The following is a 16344-nucleotide window of genomic DNA, read 5'->3' as shown; positions in this document are numbered from 1 at the left end:
GCTGTGCTGAGTTGAGGGAAGAAGTAGACATGTAAGGAGATGTTTGCTTTCTGCTTACAGGCTCCAGGCTGCCAAAGAAATATGATCAGGACCTTAGTGTTAGTTTCAGCTACGGTTTAAACTCCCTACAGCAAAGTTCACATATACTGCCGTTTATTTCAGATGTTGGGAAATATTGCTAAGCATTCTAACAGAGCAGTGACAAGTAACTGTTTTTAAAAAAAGAATATTAGTCTGTTTTGGTTTGTTTTTTTTTACTTTTCAAGACAAGATAACAAATCTAATCCTCACAGCAGCAGCATCATAATATCATAATGTTCTTCCCTTCCTCTCTCTACCCTGCCACAGAGAGTGGTGACATCAGTAATTACAAGTGCCAGCACCCAGGTGGTACACAAGGCTTTTGGTACCAGGCCACTTCTTCATCTTGTGGACAATAATGTTAATCAGGAAGCAATCCAGGCTACCACCAGAGAAAAATCATGACCTGCCCTATTTGAATTAGTGCTGGATAACTCCCAGATGAGTTAATAAATACAGCTGAAGCCTAATTAAATCCTACCCCATGCATCTTGATTGTGTTGCTGTGTGTCTAGGACAATGAATGAGCATAGGTCTTTTAGGGATAGCTCTTTAAAAAAAAAAATCAAAACTAAAAAAATTAAAAGCCTTCTTTTAGATTAGCTATCAGTCAGAGCACAAAGGCTTCAGCCATAGCTGTTGTGATTTGTTGGTCCAAAATGAGCCTCTCCATGGAGATGTACTCATAAGAGCAGGCTGTGTCAAAAGTTCCTATTAAGCTGCTACTAAAAGAAAGAAACTTCAGAGGAAGAAGCTTTTATTTTTCCATCCAACCTGAGGAAGTTAGAGAAAAAATGCTGATGGTCAAGGCTGCTAGTAACTTTTATGAAAATGCCAAAGACTTGTTAAAGGAGAGATCATCTGCTATCATCTTTACAAACTGTAAAGGAATTCAGCTTAATTTAAGAAGGGCCCTTCTAAGAGTCTCCCAGGCTACTTAGTTAACAATAAGACAAAAGAAGGTTTTAGGGTGCAGAAGCAAAACCAATTATCCGGACAATTACAGACTTTGAAGGAAGAGACAAAGGTAACCACAGATACAATAAATTCTTGCACTTCACCAGTGCTTACCTCAGCTGATCTGTCCCAGGAAAGTCTCATGCTTGTGTCCCTCCTTCCCACTCAGATTACAGCTGAACATGGACCACAAAGGATCCTAGCAGCTATTGCTCCCACAATAGGCAAAAAATTTCTTTCTACAAAGAATCAGAACCCATTTTGTCTGCCAATAATAAGCCACTGAAAGAAGAACAGAGAGCTTATGAGGGAGAGACCTTCCCAGCCTGCATGAAGCATGACCCCAGGAGTGCTTTCCCCAGGTCATTCCCTGCCTTTTTCAGCTGAGCTGATATATAACTGCCCTAAAAATTACCAAACTATGCACAGCAAATACAGCAGCATAATGCAGCTGCTAATTTGGAAGCCATCGGTACATGGCATTCAACAACAAGGAAGAGTTTTTTCTTACAGAGAGCACCAGCAGGAGCACTAAGAAAGGAAATGATGGGGCCAGGTGGGTGTGGAAGGCACAGGAAAAGCAGGTCCTGGAAAAGGATAAGTGGCAGGAGGTAATAGCCCCAACACCAGTCTGTAAAACCTGAGTGTTGCACACATCTCACATGCTACTTCTCTGCACATCCAGAAGAGAGGCAGAAAAGAAACCCTGAGAGTCATTCCAGTGGGCTCCAACAGAGGACAGAGAGGATCTCCCAGATCTGTAGGCATGGCCAGCCTGAGAGAAGCCAAAATGGTGGGCAGGGTTTGGCCCAGGACCACCATGCTCCACAGCATCCAGCAAAGATCAAGGTTGGAGGAGACACCTGGGTATGACGAGCATGTGAGTAGCTGAGTTTCAGCCCAGAGCATGGAAGATATGTCCTAGTGCTTATGAATGTGTGGGCAGAGATGAATGAGTCACACCTGTTTTGTTTTTAAAAGGAATTCTAATCCCCTCCTGTAAATTTTTTCTCTAAAATTTGCTCTGCTGCCACCAATGTTGCAGTATTAGGTGTTTATATCACATTTAGGTGCCTAACCTCTTCCACAGGCAGTTTTCAGATATCTTTTTGCTATCTCCAGAGATGGTGACTCAGCTATTTCCTTGGAAAGCCTGTTCCAATGCCTGACAACCCTTCTGGTGAAGAATTTTTTTCCTATTATCCAACCTAAACCTCCCCTAATGCAACTTGAGGTAATTTCCTATTGTGTAGCAAGAAAGAAGTTTAAGGTGTTTGCCATGGGAAAACGTCCTTGAGGTGAACAAAGGCAAAGAATCATCCTTGGATCAATTCTGATGTTCCAAAGACCATCCATGTTACAGGTTCATCAGAGAAATGAAGTGTGTCTTAAGGTGCACAGGCACACAGCATGCAGTGAGCCCTGCTCTGGTAAGTATTTTGTATTTTGGGATGTATTGTATTAAGTATTTTGGGATGTACTCTATGTGAAAGCACATTGGAGAAGACCAACCTCTCATCAATTGTGTGACCTTCAGACTGAAACTGCCTGCTGCACAGTGTGAAATGATGCCATTTGGAATTGGTTTTGGAAAAAGATTTGGTTTGCATTAAGAAACAAAAAAAAAATCTCTTGTATAATTTTCATTTAGTCTTTTACAACCTGACATTAAAGGATTTTTAAATTATTTGACTTCTAAACCAAAGGTATACAAAGTTTAACCTATAAAGATTTGGTGCTTTTGTTTCAGGCCTTTAGGGAGCCTTTGCAGTTACTCTTTTCCAAGAAGTATAGCTGATCAATCTGAATTTTTACTCCATAAAAATGATAGGGAAAAAAAAAAGTCTTTTAATAAGACAATTTATGAATCTGTCCTTTAATTCTTTGTTAATCCCAATCATAATTCCTTATAACCTTGCTGATTCTTATTAGTGCTTGTGTGCACACACATATTTATAACTTATTTAGTTATATTTAATTTAATTCTATTTGATATTTCTTTGGAGAAAGGGTTAAAAAAAGCTACTTTAAAATGTTATGAAAATTCTTGTTGTCATCTGGAAAGCAGTAATACAATGCCTATTTAGAGTGCATATTCTTAACAGCAGCAGTTTTGGTACAAAAAGCTTCTCTGAAGTATCTGTAATGTCATGGCAACCTGGTACTTATATTGCATATAAATTCAATTATTTAATAGCTCTGAGTGTAGTATCTGCCAAACCCTATTTTATTAAGTAAACAAAAAACTATTTATCCATACATTTACGTTTCCAAAATAGTTGGGAATTCTACAATACTGTTTATAATTAATAGAACAATATTATTTTTAACTCGTGAATTAACTTTCTAAATTTGCTCTTGGTAAGCAATCTAAATATCTGAGCTTTAAAAATTAACTTAACCATGTTATTGGGGGGAAGGTAAGGTACAGAACTGAATATTTGTCTTGTGGTTGGTGAATTTTCCAATTACATCGGATTTGCAAAGGAAATGTACTTCCAGTACTCCATATATTTTTAGAGTTATGTAGACCTACAATGTAAAAACACAGACTTGGATTACTTGAAAAAAACATATAGAATTTAGATAGCAACACTGCCTGTAATATCAGTGAATCAAGCAGAGAACTGCTGTTGTGTTCTCATCAAATTATGATAACATCAAAGCATACAGTTAGACAATCATATTTCTGGATTCAATCCAATGTTCTGAATAAATTCCCTGCACTATTTCTCTCTACTCTTTAAATATGTAATCCACATTTTCTAAACAGATCCCTTTACCAGTCCTTACTCTTTGCACTTTCCTAAGATTGGGTCTCCTCTCTAGCGTGAACACTCTCACAAACTTCTCTGGAAGTTGAATCTCACTATTTTCCCTCATTCTACCCAAAAACATGTGCTTACACAAATTATTATGGTGTTTGAATCCACAATCTGTGTTAGACTTCTAAGGTGAAAATCAGGCAAAATACCATATAGGCTTTCCAAGATTATACAAAAGTACATAAATAGAAGTCAATCTGTAAATACAATGAGAAACTCACACTAAAGAAGGCTTTTCCTGGGGATTTTCTTTTCAAATACAACTCATTCACTTTGACAATACTCCCAAACAAAAATAGAGCTTGAAAGAATTTAAGGAAGGAAATCTGAAATTCATCAAAATAACTAAGAATATTGCTTAAGGTATTGCCAAAGGTACCGTGTCATTGTTAAAATATTTTTGAACAAGCTCTTAGAATGAAACAAAGTCATGCTTTCTTCTGCATTGTCTATCAATACATTTATTTCAAAATCAGTTTGAAATAAATGTATTGATATACAAATAACTAAGAATATTGCTTAAGGTATTGCCAAAGGTACCGTGTCATTGTTAAAATATTTTTGAACAAGCTCTTAGAATGAAACAAAGTCATGCTTTCTTCTGCATTGTCTATCAATACATTTATTTCAAAATCAGTTTAATATAAATTGATTTCTAGATACAAATACCATCAATAACATTGTCACCATTATTTCCCAAAATGGCAATGCATGCCACATGCAATTTAATAATAGCACTGATTTATTAAAGGAAATGTGAAGTCAAGTGGAGTTCCAGGATATTCAAAACAAACGAGATTTTCTCAGGTGTAGGAATTCCACGTCATTGAAGTGTTACTGAAGTATGTTTAACCAGAAAAAGGAGGATAGTACATTTTTATTAAAAAGCATCTTTCATGAAGAACATTTTCAGTTGTCTGTCTTTTTTTGGATTTAGACATCAGATAATGAACAGAAGCATCCTGCTTCCCCTCTGCATTGAAAACGTTACCAATGCAACACTCATCTGGACAGTATGATTCATTCCGAGTCAGTATTTTAATTTTGCCATTTGGAGAAACATGAGAACACAATATGTGGTGATTAACTGTCATGCAGATATTGCTGTTGCTTCATGCATATTTAATATTTATTTATTCTAAAATGTTTTCTTGAAAAACTTTTCACCTCCCTCCACAAAAATATCTCTCATTTTGACAAATCATTTTTATATCCAAAGTGTGTTAGGAATAATAAGTATTAAGTCACATTAGGTAGTTAAAATTATCCTGACTTTTTAATACATTTCCAAACATTAAAATATATTTACAGGTGTGAATTTTGAAGAAAAGAAAACAAAAACACTTTAGTGGCCAGTTTTATTAGTTGAAAAACATTTTGGATAATTTAGGTAATTCCTAGAATTCAGTGTTTTTTAAGAAATCAGCAGGTTTGAAAAACTTCAAGAATACTTTCTCCCCATTGTAGAACATATAATCTCCTATCATTACTATTTTCTTTCATATGATTAACTAAAATGTTATTAAAACACCTTATCTTCATTAAGTATCACCAACAGCCTTTTGTAAAGTGCATTCTGATTTGTAGATCCAAATATTGTAGATAATAAGGTTTGCTTAGCCAAAAGGTTAGCATCCTTCACAGAATATCCTGACATATTTCAAGGTTGTTAAATATGAAAAGTGGTAGATGGGATTTTCTTTTTTTTGAATGTGATCCAAAATCTTAATATTCTTTCTTTCAACTTCTACATAGAGAGAAATGTTTTATTTTTCCTACTACACAAGCATGTTGGACAATAAAAGAGCTTTCAAAATTTTAAATGGGAGCATTCATAATTGATATTTGCATGTAAAAGCAACTTAAAGTTTATGAAAATAATATTACATTGTTACATACTCTGATCATTTAATCCCATCCCCGGTTACTATGATAATTATTTATATACAGAACACACTTGCATTCATTTCTCCAAGATGCAGGAAATTTAAGCAGATTCTAGAGAAGCAAGCACTGCTAGTACAGGTTTTGTGCTTCCTCTATTCATTTTAAATCCAGAAAGCTCATGTGTCTACACATGCAAAAGGAAGGGAAAAAAATGCTAAAAACGGTTTAGTGAAATATTTAAACAAAAGACTGTACATAATAAAAGCTAAAACTCCAAATTATGGGAGTGTTCATAAACACCAGATGCTCTCCTGGTATGTGTGCATTAGCAAGAAAGGTACTGATGGAGCTAAAAAGGCTCAAAGAATTAACTTAGAAACAGATACTACAGATACTCAGAATCAAAAGATCTAGTTTTTAATACTTGAGAAAGCATAATAATGGATCACTGTAGCAAATCAAAGTCTAAAACATTAGTAGCAAGAAGTTTCCTAAATCATGGTAAAAAACTAGATTCTCATAATACTAACAAAAAAATAAAAATAGTAAGCTAAACAAACAGAATGGAATTGTATCTAACTATTACTTTAGCTATTGCTAATCTGATCTCACTCTTTAAACAATGATTTTCTACCAGTTACTTTTCTGCAGAATCCTCCTGAGGAATCACTTAATCCCATGCAGTTTGCAGACATGCACAAAATATACAAAGTTATGGCTGATAGTTAAAGGACACTCTGAAAGAGTTTGAATGCAGATGTATTTTAACCATTGGGGACAGAAATAAGTAACCCTAGCAGCTTACAAAGGTTGGTTCTCTTATTTAAATCAATCTGCATCACTTACCAGTTTCAGTCCAGAGGACACAAAACTCAAGACAATCTGTAAAATGTATACACAGCTGAACACAGTATTCCTGGGTTTTCACCCTGGGAAATGCTGCAGTAAAGTCATGTATCTGGTCAATAAAGGTCAACACATCCTGAGAGCCTCTAAAAAGCAATCTAGACACTAAATAAACAGCTGAGATAAAATGGGAGCCATCAAGATACAATTAGGAAACAGCAGGTTCAGGAACACCAGCAGAATGCAGACCATTTGAAAACAGCTCCATTTTCTCTTTTGAGTGCATCTGATTTCTATTTAAAGCTCTGATAACACAAATATAATGATCATGCACATAAACTAACATGACTGCATTTCTTCCATGTTATCTGATGCAGGCTGATAAGGCAATTTTTTTTTGTTATAAAAGTAACTACTCATATGCATAACATTTAACAATAGCTTTCATGTGGCAAAAACCAAGAATGATATATTTTACAAAGTATATGGCAAATTTAGAGGGCTCTTTTTGGTAAAGCCTCAGCTTGTAGTACCAAATTAAAGCATGTTTCTTAAGATTGACCCTTCTCAAACTATTACCTGTATTCATCTGAAAAGGGAAAATTTCAGTGAAAAGTAAGTAAGTAATATATGACAGGGAAAGTTACAAGACTGGACATACAGAAGAAAATGTTTTCAGGTGGTTTGTCTTTACTCAATTTCGCTCTTTCTGGGTCTAAAGCAGAGGAACTGTACACTTAAGCAAGGTAATTAGGTATGAAAACAAACCCATGTGTACACCCAAACATTTGAAACAAATACTATTTACTATTTATTAAACCAGAAAGTATCTAAGCAGCATGAAAAACATTGGTCTACTGCTACATATCCTGAAATGCACCTTCCTTACCAACCACAGTCTCAAGCCTATGTATTATCCAAAAAGGTACCTCAGTTATCTCCCCTACAACTGTAGATCAGAAAGAATGTGTGCCCAGTACAAAATGGACTCATTGAAACAGAGAAGAAAAGAAGAATGATCTTGTCTCTGCCAAAAATATAGTTTTTTTCCTCTTCTATACTTTTAGAGTTTCATTTTGAGTTTACCTCTTTTTTTTTTTTTGTTACATCTCTTACTTTTTCCTTCTTCTGTTTCTTTTTTAAACAGGCCCAAAAATTCTTGCTACCTTTTGTTTTAAAACTTAAAAAAAAAAAAAAAGTCATTGTCATTCAAGTGCAAATAAAGCACACCACATCAGTTTGCTGGATGCCATCTTTTCCCTCTTACAAGCTGAATTACACAGCACTGACAGAATATTGTCATCAGGGCAAGCCTTCAGTGAGCAGATATTGAGTAGAGGACCAATAAGAATCACAAGAGGTGATCACAATTACTCACTGATTCTCCCAATCCATACAAAGCAAACAGAACAGCCAGTGTCCTGTAACAAATGAAGTCAACTTCTGAAGCTCAAACAAAAGAAAGACAATTCAGAAAAAAAAAATAATTCATTTTGCAACGTCACAAGGGGCACAATACACACACACACACAAATGTTGTCCCTGTGTATAAACACAGAGCTCATCCATGGGAAGAAGTTACCTAAAAGCGGCCATGTGGTGCTTTCCAGAGGAATCTGCATGATGGGGTGTAGCTCACATTTCTTCAGGTGAAAGTTACGTGTAAAGTCTCATCAGAGTGGTCAGTCCTCCAATTTTAGGATATTTTAGGACATCTGAGTATCCTGGTGTGTAAGACAGGAAGGCTAGAACTGTTTGGACAATCATCTGATTTTTGCATGGCTAAGGTTGCATGAGAGCAGCCCTACCTTGGGTGCATTCAAATATAAAACAAGTTATAGGAAGAAAGGAAGAATTTGGGATATGTCAGGTGTAGTGGGGCATTTTCCAAACTAATCAGCCAGGATAAACACTTAATTCTAACTCTTTACAGGTGATTCAAACATTGTTTACGAGGGTGAGAGAGGGAAAAGCAGTGACACTGCTGCACAGAGCAAGAGCAGAGCTCCTATCCTCCAGTGGTTTAGCAGATTTGCCAAGACAACATGCTTTGTTACTGCCTTAGCTCTGTAACTCACAGCAGATGAGACAAGACAGCACACGATGGAGCACCGAGGGAAGGGGATGAGGGGTGAGCACACCAGGACTGTGCTCTACTACCCACTGTTATTAATCCACTGGATAAGCATCAGCACACACAAGTCCCTTCCACTTTTGGACCTCGTCCATCAAGAGCTGTGATAATTGGACACAGGTTAGAAACTGTTTCAAGCAAAGCAAACAACTTAAAAATGAGTGTATATGTTTAAAACAAGAGTTTAATTTTGAAAAATCTGAGAGCACATCTATTTACTAAAGAACAACTGAGAAAAATCCCTAAACTCCACATTATTACATATTTGTTAATTGACTTGACAGTTGCTGTAGCACGGATTTAAGGCAACTATTAATAACAAAGCCCTTACGCTTTTCCACTGATCTCAACAAAGCATCAGTCCCTTCAGTAAAACATTGATTGCATTCCAGTAGTTCTAATCTAGGGCTTTTTTTGAAGAGGTTATGAAGATATTGCCAGCCTTCAGACAGATACATATTTCCCAAATACAAGTGGACTAAAAAGAACACAAATATTAGTATAATAGCATATTCCATAGTCTGCTGAAATTCAGTGCTTACATTTTTATTTGGACAAATGATGCAAAAGCGACAGGAGTGTTAATTGACAAGGACATTTCTCATTTCTAAAGTAGCTCATTAGGTGGAGCCACTATCAAATAAAATTCTGTAATGGCTAAATTATAGGGCATTTCAAGGCAGCAAATTGATTAAAGTGGTTATTTTTTTCTTGCTCTGAACACAAACAGCAGATAATTTTAGTCTGCCAATGTGCTTGCATGCTTTGTACTTGAAAAAGAATACAAAGGTCTGTATTCTGAACTAAAATGAGGATCCCTTCTTCTTCCTGTGTACAGTTTAAACCAGGAAGAGTAATAAATACATTGAGATGTGATCCTGCCTGAACTCATGCACTTACTCTTTCCCTATCCAGACTGCTGATGTGCCATAGCAGAAGCTGTATCCAGCTGAAATGCTAAAGCCCTGGCTGAAAGGCAATATTCACAGTAGGATGCACATGTTCTTTTCCATAAAAATTCTTCTCCTCTTCTAATTTTTCACTGAAGGGTCATCGATATTTCTATTTGTCAAGATTTCCATCCACACTAAGGTCACTAAGACCACAGGATTGCAAGGCAGGCTTTAATCACATCTAAGTAATTTTACAGCTCTGATTGCATGTATTTCTCAAATAAAATTCTACAAATTTCAGTATTCACAAAGGTAAAAATTGAATGCTCCAAGATACTACTTCCTGATAGAACAAAGGAGATTTCAAAGTAGCAAAAGGTGATAATAGGCAAGAAAATATTCACATTAACCTCAGATATCTCTATTGGTCACAGTGGAAATCTGAAATTCTTCCCCAGGTTACAAAAAACAAATATAAAACCACTATAGATTTAAAATACCAAAATATGCCGTCTAAAGACTTAAGTTTCCTGATAGCATCTCTTACTGTGTGTCCCAGGCATACATGGACATCTGAAATTCTGCCTGTAAACATGTGCTTAAGCACAGAAATCAGATTCTTGACTGTTACCACAAACTGCTGTTAGACAATAGCCCAGGTCAGACAAAAACAAACAAACAAACCCTGTACTGGAAACATAGAAAAGCCTCTCCTGGGTTTCCTGGGCCAAGGTAAAATAAAGTGAAACATGTACATAGAGCCACTCTTCTTTCACTGGCAAACCCAATACATTTCCCTTCTCCATTCGAATCTGCCTCAGAACTTTGCTCCATTTCACAGCCCTTCCTTGTCTTGGGTGTTACCCTCCTCAAGAAAAACAAGAAACAGGAAAATACTGCCTGATGGTACAGAGGAAACCAGGGAACAGCTGCAAAACTGTCAGGAAGAAAATGGGCAACAAAACTGAAAAAAAAGTCCTTTAAATAAAGGAGGTCCACTTCAGACTAAAACTATTCTAAACTGTTCCCTACACTTTTAGTACTATAACTTCACTTTCAGGAGTTTTATTATCAGAGTGAAGATCAGATTACTGTGAGTCAATAAAAAATGGTGTGTTGGATGTTGATCCCATCTTTTCCTTAACCCTCTACCATCTCTCACTCCCTGCTTCAGTGAATACCAACTAATTTCCCCTGGGAAATGTGAAGTGTTTAGCTGAAATAGCTTTACATTTTTATTTATTTTAACAAAACTCTCGATACTGTTTATTTAAACTCTACAGGTTCTGTGAAACCCTGAATTATATTCCCTCTAGTCTAAAATGGTTTGACTTAAAATGTATTTTTCTAGTAGCTCTCTGGCTAGCAAGCTTTCTGCTTTTTTTATGTTTCCAGATACAGAAACCCAAAAGGGTTTTTATTTAACAACAGCTCAATAATTACCTTTTCTAAATTCCCATCTCTCCACTATTGTTTCTGGCATATTAGTTTTCAAGGTCTCAAAGTTCACAGCAGGTTTTTTTGCAAGAACAGTGATAAAGTGCTTGCATTATGAATAGTAATTTTATTCTCTACTACTGTAGCTGAATACAGTGACATAAAGCTACCTGGTTTCAATATTCCATTGCAAATTCCTTAGGGTTCTGTGTCAGCAGCAACATATTTAGCAACCTTGAAGAAACCTTTTCTTTCTGTTGATGGTTTTATTTATTTAAAAACCAGCCTCATCTGGGTAGCCACATAATGAGCATGGACTCACCTGCAAGAAGATCCAATGGTATGGAAAATGTTCTAAAATTCTCAACAGCTGTTAAATCAGATTTAAAAATGAGCATAGTTTTGAATGCTTGTTAGGTATTGTATTTTAATGAGACAAGCACATCACATCCTCACTCTGCTTTGAAATTCTTTTGATCTGGGATGTGGGGATCTGAAGGAACTTGCAAATATTAATATTGTAGCAAGCATTTGCTTAGTTGCTATTAATTAATTAATTAATATCTTGTTATGCTGAGCTTTTGCTATTTACAATTTGAAATTTGATGCAGGTGGGTTTTGTTTTTTCTTTTTTTTTTTTCCTATAGATAACAACTTTTGGCTATGCATACATTTAATTTCAGGTTTAGGTGATTACATGGAAATACAGCGTGTTGCCAAAATTTTAATTTAAAAGAAATATTTTCATGGACATAAATTGCTTATGAAAAAAAGAAGCAATAACGATTGAGAAGCTATTTTGTTTCAGCTAGCAAAATAAAGTAGCAATTTTATACTTCAGCCAAACCTCACAAATGAGGTGCTATTTCATTTACTTAAATGTAAGAATATTCAACACTCCTCCTTTCCCCCCCGTATACAGTATATAATGGAAAAAAATACACCATACTCCACAAGCTATACTGTTAACACTATTCATCTAAAAAATTATTTTCATTATACAGATTTAAATGTTGTGATTTAAATACAACTTCGCAACAGTTTTCTCCCAGTCTGCTGTATAAAATACATATATTTGGAGTTTGAACTACAAAACATCAGGGGACATGTATTAACTTCCAAACAATATGAAATGAGGAATTCTTACACGCAATGAAAAATTGAAACTCAATCAGGCCTTCTTAAAATAACAACTTCTGTAAATATGCATAAGTGACTTATAGGAAATCTCGCTTTATATGTGTCACACACATATTTGCTAAATTGAGTTTCAGACTTTATTGTTTTGATATCTGGGATATCAAAATATTTGGAATCTGCATAGATTCCCAGACATATTTAAGACCATCAACGATAACCGGGTTTAAGTTAGAAAACAAAAATTTCTTTAGAAAAGTTTTTGTTATATTTCAGTTGTTAATACTGTAAATGAACAGCACAGATTTAGGAACAAATAGTTTCCAAACACTGAATTATTTCTTCTAACCATAGTGAAGTTAGCCTCAAGTTCTAATATTATGAAATTAGTCACAGGAAATAACTTTGTATTGAAATCAGCTACTTGAGTTAGTTTTCAACTTGTAACAAGTCCTTAGGAATGTTTATTTTTTTTAATGCAGTGTACTTTCCACCATTTCTATATTTCTATCACAATTCAGTACCTTTAATACAACCTAATGCAGTGTAACTGGATGGACAGGCAGCAGGCAGGAAGGGCTTCAGCTCTGTGAAAGCCTTCATGACTCCTGCACTCATGCAGCCAAGGATGAAACCTGCAGCTAATTTAAATGGATAGAATTGCACAATATCTCAATGAACATATTTTCTGATCAGAAAGTGACACACTCTGAATGTATTATCAGCAGTAGCAGTGAGGGTATTCTCTTGCTCTTCCTTATGCTTGATGGGCTGTGCCAGTTAACACGCCTGATTTCACATTCTGAAGCTCCTCTAACTTCCCAAATGAGGTAGGGTGGAAAAAGCATTTACTGAGTCAGGTTATTCTGTTCACCCACCTGTTACGAAAAATAAACAGTAAATTCTGAGCAGGCTGGGCAGAAGAAGTTCACTAACCAAGATTTACCCTCTATGAGAAGTAAAGGAGAATGAGTTCTCACAGCTGTGTTATCTATGTTTAGAAGTTCTTCCATTACCATAATTTTTAGCCCACTAAAAATAATCTAAAACTACATTTTCAAGGTTAAACCTATCTTTACCCCTCAAGAGCTGCAATCCAAATTTTGGAAGGTCATGTACTTACCCTGAATCACAAAACACATTCTAATTTTGAATATTGAAAATATTATAAAAAGATTTGAGTATGCACACTACATATGCAATGCAAGAACTAAGGCTTTAGGAACAATCTGTTTAACAAACCACTAATAAATTCAGATGATGACTGAATTCATTCCAGGACTACTTCTGTATTTGATTTCTTGTGTGAGGTATTCAAAATTTTGACATATACTGATGAAACCAACAGATGTTCGATGAGCAGCAAGCTATATTTTGTTATAAATTCAGACTTTACCAGAGCCAGAAAAACTTCACATAGAGATGCACATTTATTCCTTAATGAATGAGCTTGGAAATTCCATAGTGTCTACACATAATTCCAAAATTTGCATATCATTGGTGCAAAATGAAGATCACACTAAATGAAATTTCTGGAATTTTTTATCCAGATATATTTTTTGTACTGGATGTTCACAACACTGGCTTAACCTATAATTACTAGTTTAACACATAATCATTTTGGTGTCATTTGCCTTTCTGAAAATGTCTTAAAATGCAAATATACTTGCAAGAACAACATATATTTCCTGTCACACTTTATATTAATCACCACTGATAGTAATAAAACCACCATATTAATCACTAGAAATAACTTACAGCTACAAGACTGTTTCAGGGTAAAGGACAGGAAAGGGAAAGATAGGAAGATTTGGGGTCTTTGACAATAAGGAAGGATAATTAGAGATTATTAACATACTCCAATTTTCCTCTCCTCCAGTGAAATTCTTGTAGAAATAGGTCAACTGAGATTGATTTTGCAGTGGCTTTGAGCTGTTTTCACACCACATGCCCATCTTTTCTAAGGGCATAAATACAATCTAAGTGCTAAAAAAGTATTTACAGAGGGCAGAGTAAAGGAGATTTTTCAGAGATACACAGCTAAGCAAAGTATTCTATCAGTGCAACTGCAGTACCTCTGCAGAACTGGGTCAAAGGAGGTTGGCATCCCATCCTGAATTGGGTGGAATATCCAATCCCTTAGTGAATATCTCTGCATGTAGATAAATCTGTTTCTACACTAATTCATCCTTGGAAACCTTCTTAAAGACTTTCAGAAAATATGTTTCTACACTACCCCAAGTAAGAAAAACTATCTGGAAAAAAATGAGATGCAAGGACTAAAGAGAAGTTCAGCAACACAATTTTCTCCAGAAGAATCAGGCTATTTGGGTCAGAATGCATAGATACATAGTGAAAAAACAAGGACCTAAGAAACAATTTCTTTCCAGGAAATTACCTGTGGGATATAATGGATTACATGTGAGACATGCTGCAGGGAAAACAGCAAAAGGTTTTCTTTATCTACAGTTAAAGAGTCTTTAGAACATATGAAGTTATTTCTTTATGCTTTCCCCAGCTCAATATTGCATTCAGGTTTGGACATTGCATTTAAAGACTGATACAAACAAATTGGAGACAGTCCAAGAAAAGCACTGGAAATAACCCCAGGACTAGAAAACAAGATGTGTCTTATAGATTGCATAAACTGGAGTTATTCATAACAAGATGAAAGACCAATAGGGAAGATACTGATACCCAAACATATAAAAAGGCCACAGAGGAAAGGAATATATTATGTTTTCAGTGACTAGGGTGAATGGTTCAAGAAACTGATGAGGTTAAGATTCAATTTAGATGATGAAAAGAGAAAAAAAAGCCAAACAAATTCTAACTTTAAAATGAGATTTAAGTTTTCTAAGAATAGAAAAGGTTTAATGGGAAAAAATGGATTTAATGGCATGATGGATTACCATCTATAGACTATTACATGCCTGTTTCTAATGGTGCCTTGGGCTCAGGATTAACACCACCTGGCCTCTTGCAGTAAACATGCACTTCCACTTCCCCATGTTTCAAGAGTTTAATAAAAACAAGGTAATATCCCATTGGAGATAAATTCCACTCAGCTCCTGCTTCAACATAATCTATTCCTAAGTAAGATAAACTACATGCAACTGGTATTTTCTCTGGAACTACCTCAAAGAGAGCAAATAAAACATATTCCTTATTTTTAAACAAAAAGGATAAAATAACTTTTTTCTGTGAGCTTCAACCTACTGAATATTTTTAAACATAACATGATGTATATTTACAATTTATAACAACAAGACAGCTCTGCTTGAAATTATGACTAAAACTTAAACACTTGCCACAGTAATTTGCCACACTAAAATTGTCTAGTGATACAGCAGGAAAGAAAAAGCAAACAAGCAGAAAATAAAATAAATGTTTTGAAAACCTTCAGATATGGTAGAAAAAAGGATAGGAGGATTACAGACAGGGTTTTGGAAACTATCTTCTGGGAGTTACACTCCAGTTACAACTTTCTTTTACACAGCTGTCTTAATATACCAGTGCTTAAAGGGCACAGCCAAACCAAAGACAATGAACTTTTTGCCTGATTAAGGACACAAGAATATTAAAGCAGTAATAATTAAAATCAGAGTCCTTATACACTTCATCTCATTTGGACTAATCAAAGTGACAGAATTAAACACTTGCTCCTGCAGTATCAATGATTAGGTGCATATATAAATTTTCAAAGTAAGTTCTGGTATAAATGTAAACTTTTGGAAGGGTAAGAAAGATGAGATTAATAAATAGGCTTGCATGATCTATATAGTGTTTAAGCTTGGAAAGATATATACTTCAAGGCTACTTTAAACATTGATTTATTTACTCATTACAATACTATATGGCTGGCTGTAAACATTAACAGAATGCTAATAAAAAATTACACATTAAATGTTTTTTACTTCCATTTTCAATATTGTTGTGTATAAACATCTCCATTCTAATACAATCTATTGACAGAGTTTTTTTGCCTTTGCTGAAAATCTGAGTACCAGTAACTAACATTTTTTTCTAACATCAGTGGTAGACTGCTTAAGAATTCTGTGCATTATTCACGCATTCCATTTTCTTCTAAATGATATTTTGGTTAGAATGTTATTCTGAGCTCATTTTTCATTTCATTAATAAAAAG

The 16344-nt window shown here is 35.1% G+C and overlaps 1 long non-coding RNA gene across 2 annotated transcripts in view; it reads left to right on the top strand.

Moving 5' to 3' along the window:
- The first annotated feature begins 2075 nt into the window (after window positions 1-2075).
- Window positions 2076-16344, top strand: part of LOC139604225 (uncharacterized) — a 32716-nt gene continuing 18447 nt past the window's right edge. For both annotated transcript variants that reach the window (XR_011683921.1, XR_011683922.1), the window contains exon 1: window positions 2076-2468. This is a non-coding gene — a long non-coding RNA (uncharacterized lncRNA). The remainder of the gene's footprint in view (window positions 2469-16344) is intronic.

Source organism: Agelaius tricolor, unplaced genomic scaffold, assembly GCF_023055355.1.
Source record: "Agelaius tricolor isolate 1412-34295 unplaced genomic scaffold, bAgeTri1.0.p SCAF_47, whole genome shotgun sequence".
Classification (NCBI taxonomy): domain Eukaryota; kingdom Metazoa; phylum Chordata; class Aves; order Passeriformes; family Icteridae; genus Agelaius; species Agelaius tricolor.
This window is presented reverse-complemented; position numbering and strand designations above follow the sequence as displayed.